At 45.6% G+C, this 12,117-nt stretch overlaps 1 pseudogene; it reads left to right on the top strand.

Moving 5' to 3' along the window:
- Positions 1 to 4,548: 4,548 nt before the first annotated feature.
- LOC123101819 (UDP-glycosyltransferase 90A1-like) lies at positions 4,549 to 5,969 on the top strand (annotated as a pseudogene).
- Positions 5,970 to 12,117: the final 6,148 nt, after the last annotated feature.

Genomic DNA, 12,117 nt, shown 5'->3' with positions numbered 1-12,117 from the left:
GTTCCCACCAAATAAGGGCATAGTCTTGGAACTCAAGGGATGCCATCGCGATCTTCTTCTCTTCTTCATAATTCTGCAAACGAAAGATCTTGTCAACTTTCAATGCCCATGAAAGGTACTCTTCGGGATCGTTGCTTCCGTTGAACTTGGGCATGGTGAACTTGAGCTTGTCGTAGCGTTGCTCTTCATTGTATTGGGATCGGGGATGATGACGCACATGTTGTAGATGATTGTTCAACTCGTGGTGCTCTTGACGCGGAGGGTTGTCAACCTCATGTTGCTCTTGTCGTGGAGGATTTCCATTGTCTTCATGCTCTCGATGAACTTGATGGTGTTGGCGAGCTTGTGGGGGAGCTTCGCGAGCTCGAGGAGGAACTTGACGATGCACGCGAGCTTGAAATCTTTGTTCTTGAATTTCTTCGCGAAGTGCTTCCTCTTGTTCACGGGCTTGACGGCCTCGGTCGGCAACGGCTCGACTCGAATCGCGTAGAGCTTGTTGTGCCACAAGTGCTTGAGCGTCACGGAGTTGTTGTTCTTGACGTTGTGCCTCGGCATCTTGAGCATTTTGGTGTAGACGCACTCGCTCTTCCTCTTCATGTTGGCGTTGTCGTTGCCGTTCTCGTGCTAGCGCAAAGGCTTCTTGGGTTTGACGTCTTCAATGCTCTTGCGAGTCGGTGTCACGTAGATGATTGAGGTTTGCGTGATGCTCATTGCGTGCGGCACGTCGAAGAGTGTTCGAAGACGGTGTACTTGAGCCGGAGAGAGTGAAGTCGGAGTGGCGGCTTGAACGGCTCCTTCTTGAAGTGGAAGACGAGCGGTTGAGCAACAAAGCACGAATTTCGTCCATCCTTGCGTCATTCTCTTGCTTGTGATCGTCGAGCTTGTGGTCGAAGTAGTCCCTTGTATGTTGCTCGGAAAGTCGCAAGTCGGCGGCAAGGTTGTCGATGCGTTCACTTATAGCTTATTGCTCTTGATGCAAAGCACGTTGTGCACCAAAGAGGTGACTCTTGGTGACGAAGGAGTTCATGTCGTCGTCTTCCTCCATGAAGAGTGGGTTGGTAGAAGCACTTGTCCTATCCATCATGAGAAAGTGGTGGTGAGTAGGAACAATGAGAGAACAAAACCAAAGTTACTTTTTCCAAAGATTGTGGATGTAACAAGTACAATCTCACGATGATATAATAGGGGAATTGGTACCGGGAATTGTTTCTCACACCTACAAGTAAAAGGCTTATGGAGGAGCTCGGTTAGGATGGTGGCAAAAATTTCAAGCAAATGTTAGTCAAGATATCGGTAAGGTTGAGAAGATTCACAAAAATGCAAGTAAAAACCAATAGATCAAACCCGAAGATATCACTAGGAACACACACACGGAAGATAGATGGGATCCGCACAACCAAGGGGTGAGCTCAAAATGTGCAACCATGGAAAATGCTCTTGTTGTGCGAATACTAGAGAGACGCTAGCTTGATTGCTCAAATGGGCTAGATACGCATGTGCACCAACCTATAAGAGAAATGTGTCGTCTTCAATCCCAACTATGCTACGTATGAGGTGTCAAAGATGATATGCAAAATGGCTCAATGCTAGTGCTTACAAGCTCTTTGTTGCTCCTCGTTTGCTTAAAAGCTTTTCTTGTTTTTTTTGAAGCTAGAGCCAAGTATGATATGAGACAAGTATGTAAGATATGCACGGGAGAGACTTATGGCACTAAGATGGTAACAAGATCACTACGGTGCACAATAGCGTGGCCCGGCAATTCTCAACTTGCTAGTCTCGATGGGTAAGCTACGTGAAATGGCTCGAGTTATCAATGAAAAGCAAGGGTGAGATGTCGTCGCGGTTACCGTCTGAGTTGTTGATCGAGTGGTGGCGATGATGATGTCCAAATGCGCCTAAGTAGCCGAAACACCTTAGGACACCAGAGGAACCACGGTCTGAAACTCAAACAACCACGAGAAATAGTGCGGAAGAACACGAGTGTTGGTATGGAAGCAAAATGGTGCTAACAAAAGATGGCCGAAAGTTCCTGGATGGTCCGTGTGCACGGGGTCCCGTGTGCACGGGGTCTCGAGGGCCCGTGTGCACGGGGTGTGCTGGGAGCGGATGAAAGGCTCCGGATCCATGGGGATTTTCCAAGGTAAGGCAATTTTCGAGGATTTGGAAGGTGGGGAGGCAGGAAGATGGGTAGATCCACTTGCCAAACTCCAAATTCGTGGATCAAAACAACCAAATCTCACAAGATCCAACAAATTGCAAGAAAAAAATTTGGGCTATTTTTTGTGGGGATTTTCGAATTTGGACGAAAAACAACAAAATCAAGCTAGGAAATGGGGGGATGGGACTCCAAGATGTGAATCAACCTTGCTCATGATATCAAAATGATATAGGATGAAATCCTAGAGGAGGATCTTTTCACTCTTGGAGGGGGAAAAGGGCAAACTCTCAAGAACACAAAGAGGAAATCACTCAAACAATTCCCCAATTACACGTCCACTAGAATAGCAAAACAAGATCCACAAGTCACAAACAGAAGCAAAGGAAAGATACAATGGCAAAGTTCTTCCCACTCCTAGGAGATGAGGTCTTGAAGATAGTCTTCTCCTAGAGGAGGTCTTGAAATCCACTAGGATTCTTCCCAAAAGGGGGCCTTGATTCCACAAATGGGAAGGTAGAAGGAGCAAAGCTCACAAATATCTCATCTCATACTTTGCTAACCCTAAACATAGCCCTAGGTACGGTTTATATAGTCTTGGGGTCGAAAGAGATGAAGAGGGGCTCGGTTTGGGGGTCTCGGCCGTCCATCCTGGGAGGCCCGTGCGCACGGGGTAAGTTGGGCCCGTGCGCACGGGGTCCCATGGGCACAGTACAGGCCCATGCGCATGGGGTGCTCCAGCGCCAACTTCCTGGATAGCCTGTGGGCACGGGGTCTCGGGGGCCCGTGTGCACGGGGTCACCTGGGACTTCAAGTTTTGCTGCTGTTGCACTCCGTCTTGGTCCGCGTGGCCTTGGGGTGGTTCCTCTTCTCCTTGGGGGAGCTCCTGAGCCTCTTGGTGGTGTTCCTCTTCGTACCTAATGAGACATAGCGTATCTTGGTGAGGTAGCAACAATGTTCCATTTGTATCCATATGCAAGCTAAGTAGGAAGGAGTTCACCTCGGTTTCCAAAGCACGTGCTCTAGCTCTTGTCATAGGTCCACGTGGGGCTTGATGTGTCGGTGTAGAGTCCATGGGAATGATGGAAGGATGCTCCGCATCATATATTACCTTTACTAGAGAAATATTTCAAGCTCTAGTCTTCAAATAATGGGAATGAGAAACTGCCATGCCAAGCAACTTATTAATGTTATCATTGTATCAACTTCTTTTGGTTGTTATAGGAGAAACCATGGGCTGAAAACGAAAAGATAAACAAAAAAAAACAAAATGGCAAAACATAATAAGAAAGACTCAGCTCATTATTTTAACTGACCAAGCTTTAGACTCTCTAGTTTTCTTTTTCTTTTTTGCGGAAATTTAGACTCTCTAGTTGATTTAGCTTCAGTGTACGAGTACAAGACTGATTACATGGTAACAGAAAAAAAAGGCCAAATACCAAATATATTTTGTGCTAACGTAGTACTGGCTTCTTCTTGGCTGCCATTTTATTGTGTGTTGGAGCTTTTTTTAAGTACACCACTACAGGGAGAAACCAAGATATGTTGCTTCAAATGGTTAGGTTTTTTTTTTTGAATATTGGTACAGACGCAAGCGCTCATACATACGCACATACACTTACCCCTATGAACGCACACACGCACACCCTACCCCTATGAGCACCTCCGAGAGACTGAGACGGTATATTATCTTGAGATTTACGAAGTCACCGTAGGCGCCTCGTCGTCGACGGGAACATCTCCTCTCACTGAAAGCGCATCGTTGAAAATCCTGAAATAAATTCAGGAATAATGCAAGTATCAGGATTTGAACCCTGCTGGGCTGGTGGCTAGGGTTTTGGTCGTCTGCATTGTCGTCTATCTCCACGAAAACGTGAGCGTCAGTTAGTACTGTTGCCGTATGTACTATTTTGGGTGATCACTGGACTAATGCACTATTTCCATAATACAGCTCTCTACATGCTTATATTGGTATCTTCAAGATGACAAAAGATGCTCCCTGTGTCCCCCCACATCCATTTTCCATGAGTTTCTCTGGAAGCTGGTGCGATATATAGCTTTGTGTTCCCAACATCCGAATATATTCTACCCGATATACAAACGACTAGTCTCATTTTTATTTATATAAGCAGTGGCCATCAGTGAAATGCAGCCGTTCTAAACAAATTGAGAAGAAAAGTTTGATGCCTTACATCTCTTTGCTCTCACTTCTTTGGTATATATACTTGGTTTATGGATATCTAATCCAGCTCCATGATTGAGCAGCCGTTGACGGAAGTTTATACTGCCATCCATCCCCTATAAATTGCGCTTTCTGCTAACCATCAAATCAATCACACGCAGAAAACCTACGTGACTAGCGCGCGTTGCATCTTCCACTCCACTCCACTGCGATGGCTTTTGCTTCTTCCTCTACAGAATCCCATGTCCTCCCTCACATAGCAATCTTCCCCTTCATGGCCAAGGGCCACACCATCCCGCTCATCCAGCTTGTCCACCACCTCCGTCGTCGCCGCCTCGCCACCGTCACCTTCTTCACAACCCATGGCAACGCCGCCTTCGTCCGCGAGGGACTGTCCGGCGCCGACGACACGGCCGTCGTCGAGCTCGCGTTCCCCGCCGACGCCTCGGCAATCCCGCCTGGAGTGGAGAGCGCCGAGGGGCTCACGTCCATGGCCTCCTTAGCCGCCTTCGCAGACGCCGTGTCGCTGCTCCAGCCACAGCTCGAGGCGTCGCTCGCCGCCATGGAGCCTCCGGCCAGCCTCCTCCTCGCCGACGCGTTCCTGTACTGGACGAACGCGTCGGCGGCCACGGTCGGCGTCCCGAAGGTGTCGTTCTTAGGCATCTCGGCGTTCGCACAGGTCATGCGGGAGCTGCGCATCAGCCACGATCCGCTCCCGGCGCTGTAGCACGCCGACATCGACGGCGACGGCAATCCGGCGACGTTCACGGTGCCTGAGTTCCCGCACATCAAGCTCACGTACATGGAGTTCTGGAACAAGCACTATAGGCCCACGGCCTGGGCCATCGGCCCGCTCTGCCTCTCCCAGCCCGCGTCTTCTTCGCCGGGTGACGCGCCGCCGGCCGGCCATCATGGATGGAGTGGCTGGACGAGAAGGCAGCCGCCGGCCGGGGCGTGCTGTACGTCGCGTTCGGGACACTGGCCGCGATTCCAGAGATGCAGCTCAAGGAAGTTGCAGACGGGCTGGAGCGGGCCGAGGTAGATTTCATATGGGCCGTGAGGCCGGAGAATATCATCTTGGAGCAGGGTTCGAGGAGCGTACCAAGGGCAGAGGCTTAGTGGTGAGGGAGTGGGTGGATCAATTGGGTATTTTGCAGCACCAGAGCGTGAGAGGGTTTCTGAGCCACTGCGGGTGGAACTCGGTGCTGGAGAGTGTCACGGCTGCTGTGCCACTGGCAGCTTGGCCCATGCAGGCCGATCAACCTTTCTTTTTTTTTTTGCGGGTAAAAAAAAGAAAAAAAAAAGAAAGAAAGGCCGATCAACCTTTCAACGCAGCGTTTGCAGTCGATGAGCTCAAGATCGCGGTTAGGGTCCACACGAGTGATAGAACGATGCGGGGTTTGGTTGCGAGCCAAGAAATATCACAACTCACAAGTGGTCAGGAAGCTTATGCTCGGAGAGGTCGGAACTGAAGTGGCAAAGAATGTTGCTGAGTTATCGGTGCTAGCTATGGAGTCCATGTTGGAGACGGGGTCGTCTTGGAAAGCAATGGAGGAGATGATCGGTGAGTTGTGTGCACCCAACATGCATGCAAAGGTTGAGGCAAGCAAGGAGGAGTCGCGAGATGTTTAATTGTCATCGTTTTTCTTTCAAACAAATAATATGGTGTTGTGCTCTGTAGCTATATATACCAAACATTTATGTTGGTCACTGGCATTTACTTCTCAGGTCTTGGTTGGAAATATTTATATGAAATTGATTGAACACGGTTGTTTTCTTTCTTGGGAGTACTTAATTTGGGACCATTTAATTCTGTTTTGTGCACTAGCCTGAAAAAAGTGTTGAATGGTATAGTCGAAACCAGTGAACCCATGCACCTACCTGGTAGCCTATGTGTCGCCAAATAATGATTTCTTTTCTTCCAACCGAACATCCCCTTTCCATTTAATTGCTCAAACGAAAATACATTGTCGTTCGACCGGCCATAGAGACGCACATTAAATACCAGCGAAAGAGGAAGCAAGTCTAAGGGCAGAAATGGAAAAGGGGCCAAAGTGGAGCGAGTTGGGGCACTAACAGAAACATACTACGAGAAAGTGATATTGACAACTCTCGTTCCATAGCGCAAAAGGGGTGTGTTAGGGCCACACCCAGCGTCTCGCCCACGAGCCAACTCATGTGCTCGCATGCCTTGTTTGCCTGTATGCTCGTTCACTAATCTCTTTTTTTGCTAATTTTCTATTACTATTGGTCAGCTTTCCCAGGAAAAAAAGATGGGTCTTCTAATTTTGAAAAATTTCGTGAAATTAAATTTCTTTACGGATTTTAACAAAATAAAAGTCTACAAATTTTAAACTAAGTTCATAAAAAATTAGAGTTCATGAATTAAAAGAATACAGTTTTAATGGAATTTTATGCTTTTAAATTTTTTTCAGGAAATTTAAAAATCAAAGATTTGAAAAACAATTCATGCATTTGAAAAAATCCATGATTTTTCTAAAAAAAGAAGTCACAAATAGTGAAAAATTAAAAATAGAATCCAAAAGAAAAAACCCAGGGAAAAACATGTCAGAAAACATGGAGAAAAAACTGTCGGAAGCTTCTGAAAGTTTCCCAAAACTAAACAGGGTAGAGAGAAAACCAATCTTAGTAACTTATATGAGCCTACCAAAAGGAAACCTACGTGCGCTACATACCATTAACACAATGTTTAACGCATAAGCGCCAAATAGAATTTGTGCATACCTCATAATCTCTCCTTAAGCACCAAAGTGTTCGTATAACACACACAATGGGGGTGCGCCCAGCTAGGCTGCAGCCCGGTGTCTCGCCCACGCGCTGGCTCATACACTCATTTGCCCATCTGTTTGCTCGTTGTTTTCTTCTTTTTCGCTTGTTTTCTGTTGCCGCTGGTCAACCTTCCCCGAAAATAAACAGGTTAGGCTTCTTAATTTTGAAAATTTTAGTGATATTACAAGATGTTTCTGGATTTGAAAAGGAATCATAATTTATAAAAATGATCATAAATTTGGAAAAAAACATTAAAATTACAAGTTCATGAATTTTAGAAATGTTTGTGAATTTTAAAAAAAAGTTTGAAAAAAAAGTTCACAAATATGAAAAAAGTTCACGAATTCAAAAAAAACACAAAGTTGGAAAAGTTCATGAATATGAAAAATTGAACAAAGAATGAAAAAGTAAAACCAGACAGAAATAGAAAAATAAAATTAAAAGCCAAGAATGACATGCCAGCAAACACAAAGAAAAAATGACTGGAAATCTAGCCAGAAGTTCTGAAAAAATTCCAAGCCGGACTGGGTAGAGGAAAAATCGAGGCCGGAAAGTTATATGGGACGGCCAATCGGAAACCTGCGCGAGGGCTGCATACAATTAATACGCCCTCCGTTCTATATTACTCGTCGCTGATTTAGTACAAAGTTGTACTAAATCAGCGACGAGTAATATGAAATGGAGGGAGTACCATATTTGGCGCATAAGCGCTAAGTTTTTGTTTTGAATAGGATTTCCCAATTTCACTAGCCGAGTTGGCACGCTAAAGTCTACAAAATGATGCATGCTACTACTATGCTAGATGTGGATGACTCGACAGCGGAAGCAAAACCACAAGTATACACTTGAAATTGGCAGTGAGTACTTAATAGCTACAACAAACAGCAAGCCAAACGTGTGAAATTCACAAACGCAAACATCGCACTAACGCAAGAGATTTTTTTTTTTTTTTGCGGGGATAACGCAAGAGATGTTAGTGCGAAGAGGCAACGCAAAGAAGCAACGCCGAAGAGCCGACACAGAAAAAGAGAGGAGGTAATCCAACATAAAAAAGGGGGAAGGATGAGCCTAAAACGAGTGTTGAATCATAGTGGACACTGGTAGTCAACATGTCGCCACATAATGTTTTTATTCTTCCAACCGAGCGTCCCCATTCCATTTAACTGCTCAAATGAAAATATCAGGATGGAAATGGGCTGTCTCGCTTTGGGCCGAACCAGGACCTGTTGCCCAATGGTACAATACGGGAGCGGCAACAATGTGCCGACTCATGGGCCGACTCATTTTAATACTAGATTGTATAGAACAAGGAGCATTTACATCACATATCTCTCAAGATGGAACAAAAATGTCATTGTTTCATCTTTTTTTGTTTCTCAAAAAAATGGAACAATGACACTTTTGGGAGTGCGAGGAAGGAGATAAAGTCACTCAAACTTCAAAAATGCCTTTTGGAGCTCGGCCTCCATGGAGGCCGGTTTTTGAAAAACACAAAATTCATGAAAATTCATATTTTTACAATTCAAAAAAATCTGGAAAACATTACATATATATATATATATATATATATATATATATATATATGGAGGCATAACACACATGTGTGTAAAGTTTTAGGACGAAATACGTTGAAATGAAGGTTGTGCAAAAAAGACAAATCTGAGGCTTTTTAACACATGTTACTATTCATCCTCAAAGTCCAGAAATTTGTCTTTTTTCTATAGGTCGCATTTCGAAGTATTTCATCTTGAATTTTTACACACACATACATCTCATCCGTGTATAGTTGCATATTTATTTTCAGAAATTTTTGAAGTCAAAAAGTTCAAATTTTGAATTTTTCAAAAATAAAGGGCTCCATGAAGCTCGGTCACCAAAACTCCCTACTCCTCAAGCTTGAGCTATAATGCCTAAGATGTGACCCGAGAAGAGTAGGGCCATCGCATGCGGAGCTGAAAATCAATGAAAAACTTGTCAAACTATACTACAGGGAGGAGCTGGTGTGGAGACAACAGTCTAGGATCAAGTGGTTGGCAGCCGGGGACAAAAACAAAAACAAAAACAAAATCACCTTAGGGCAAGCATATGAAGAGAGAACAATATGATAGAGGCATTGGATAATTCACTTGACGCCTTAATCGATGATCCGGCTGACATAAAGGAGATGGTGAATGATTTCTACCATAATTTGTACACTTCGGAGGGGGCCACCGGACTCGATGAGTTTATGAGGCATGTCCCGCCATTATAAAAAAGACACATCCATGGTATTATGGTCCGAACGACAAAAAATCTATCATGGATATGACACTTCCATGACGATAATTGTGACAAAAATACGTATCATCATAGATGTGGTGGGCTTCTATTTGTATGAAAAACATTATGACAGAAAATGGAATTTTCGTTCTGGCTGGGCCGGAGACGCACCTGCATGACATTCTTTGAGTCATCCATGAAGTAAAAAATTATGGTAAAAATGAGGGTGAGGAAAATTTCAGGAAGTTACCAGTTACGATGGATGGTCAGGGCCGAGCGATGAAGTGTGTTTTGCGTGTTTCTCTTGTACACGTGTGTGTGTGAGGCGTTCGCTTACTGAACCCGGGTGATTGATCGATCCCTCCCACTGTGTACTGAACACGAGCTATCGACCCCTCGCATTACGTACTGTACTCGGTCATCCCTTCGCTGCTAACTGAACCCAAATAATTCCTTCACCGCTAACTGAACCCGGTCAATCCTTCTCGCTGCTTATCGAACCCGGTCGAGCCCCTGTGTGAGACGTGGCCGGTCCATGTTGGGTTGCCTCTCGATGAACAGTGCCCAGTGCTGCCGCCCGCGTGATACACGTAGACACAAGTCGAGTCGCATCGATTGAGCCCCTTGCGTGAGAGGTGGTGAGTTGACCTTCAGGGTTGGTTGGTTGTGGATAAACACTTCCAGTTGTTGTTGCCCGCTCGTACGCCTCACACCAGCCGCGCGGTGGGGGTTGGATGAACATGACCCTGTGGTAGTAGGCGGTTGCCGCTGGATGAACAGGAGGCCGTGGGGAGGTACGCCACACCCCCAGCCGACTGTGGGTGGATGAACAGGACCCCGTGGAGGTGGATGAACAGTAGTCGGTGGAGATTGGAGGAAGTCGACGATGAATGAACAGTAGCCCCTAGAGTCACTTTTACGGTATGCCACACCCCGTTTTGACCATAGGCGGTTGGAGAGCTGTTTGTTTCTTCCATTTTACAGTACGTCGGACCCGTCCTGATCAATAGGACCCCATTTCGACCGTAAGCGGTTAAACAGAAGTCTGTTTCCTCTGTTTTGTGGTACACTAGACTCTCCCCCCTGATGAACAGGACTCTATTTCGAAAGTAGACGGTCGAAGAGAACCTCGTTTTCTTCGTTTTGTTGTACGCCTGACCCCGAGCCGGGGGGTCAATTTACAAGACTTCGTTTCGGTTGTTCCATCCAAGCCGGTTGGTTCCCGATGAACACGACGCAGCAATTTCTCTGTTTCGACCCACCCGGTTGGCTGCCGATGAACGGGATGTCGTTGATGTACGCGTTCGTGACCACGTCCGTATGTACGTATGTGATCGTCTTTTTTGCAGCGTGGTTGTATATATGTCTACACGATTTAGATGGGACTGTCTAAACTGCTATGTAGGGGGCTCTACTACGACACGTCTCGCTCCTTACACGGCCATGACTCATGAGACGATCGATTAGTATATACGTATACATTTGCGACCAGACAGATAACGCTACGTACGCTTTGACTTGGTGGGTCCCAATTGTCAGGAGGGATAAGGAGTCACTTCCTTGCGTGAGAAGATGTAGATGGTGAGTCCCAGCTGTCAGGGGGAGGAAACTTTTTTTCCCGCGTAATAAGAAGGCACTTCCTTGCATGCAACCATGGACCTTATGGGTGCCAGCTGTCAGCCTCTCTACTTATAGTCCTCTTCCGAAGGCTGTCGTTCGTTGACCGTGTTGACGACACTGTACCGAGAGCACCAAGGCGGTTGACGACGGTGATCCTAGAAAGGGAACGACCCGGAGCCGAGGAAGACGCAATAGTGGCTACCCATGTGGAGGGGAGTACGAGGGTTTACTGGTTCAGCTGTCGTGCGACGCTGCCATCACCAGAGAATAACAGGAGGTGTGGGTGAGTAGATGGATGGCCTGGCCAACTGTGAGAGTAGGGTGGGCGATGAGGTTGCATGGCAGCACAACCGGCCACGGGAGGCAGCAGCAGGCGGTCCCGCTGCCTCTAGTTTGGGCGGTTGGAGAAAGAAGATCAAATATTGAAGAAGCGGCACGGCTGTTGAATTAGCGTCCAACGATCACTACTGCTATAATCGTTTATTAACTAAGTTGACAAAGTGCGAACCAACATGTGCTTGAATGGTTAGGAGGACAATCAATGGCGAAGCCATATGTTGGCTGTGTAGTCAATTGACTACACGGGTTTGTGAAAAAAGCATCATATACAAGCACAAACATGTAAAAAAAATACAAAATTTATAGAAATACACATATCTTGACTACACAACATTGAGTTGACTACACATAATTAAATTCCTGGCACCGCCACTGAGGACAGTGGCATCCCCAGCCCATCAGGGTTGAAATCCTGATGCTCTCATTATTTCTAAATTTATTTCAGCATTTCCGGCAATGCGCGTTCAGTGGGAGGAGATGTTCCCGTATAGGAAACCATGAAAAACTTGGCTAAGTTTATAGGAAAATTATCAATATTACAATGTCGGCTCAATACCATTTGATGGGTGATAAAATATATTTCCATATGATATATGTTTGGTATTGTAATTGTTTATATATTGGTTCTACAAATTTAGCCAAAGTTTATAAAGTTTGACTTTGACGAAATTTTAATTTGGCAAAGGGGAGTAAGTACATATATTTTCAATTTAAATATCGTGTTCTCGCAACATTGTACACTTTTTTTTGCTCATAATATGCAAATTCGTTG

This window comes from Triticum aestivum, chromosome 5A (assembly GCF_018294505.1).
Source record: "Triticum aestivum cultivar Chinese Spring chromosome 5A, IWGSC CS RefSeq v2.1, whole genome shotgun sequence".
NCBI classification, from domain to species: domain Eukaryota; kingdom Viridiplantae; phylum Streptophyta; class Magnoliopsida; order Poales; family Poaceae; genus Triticum; species Triticum aestivum.
This window is presented reverse-complemented; position numbering and strand designations above follow the sequence as displayed.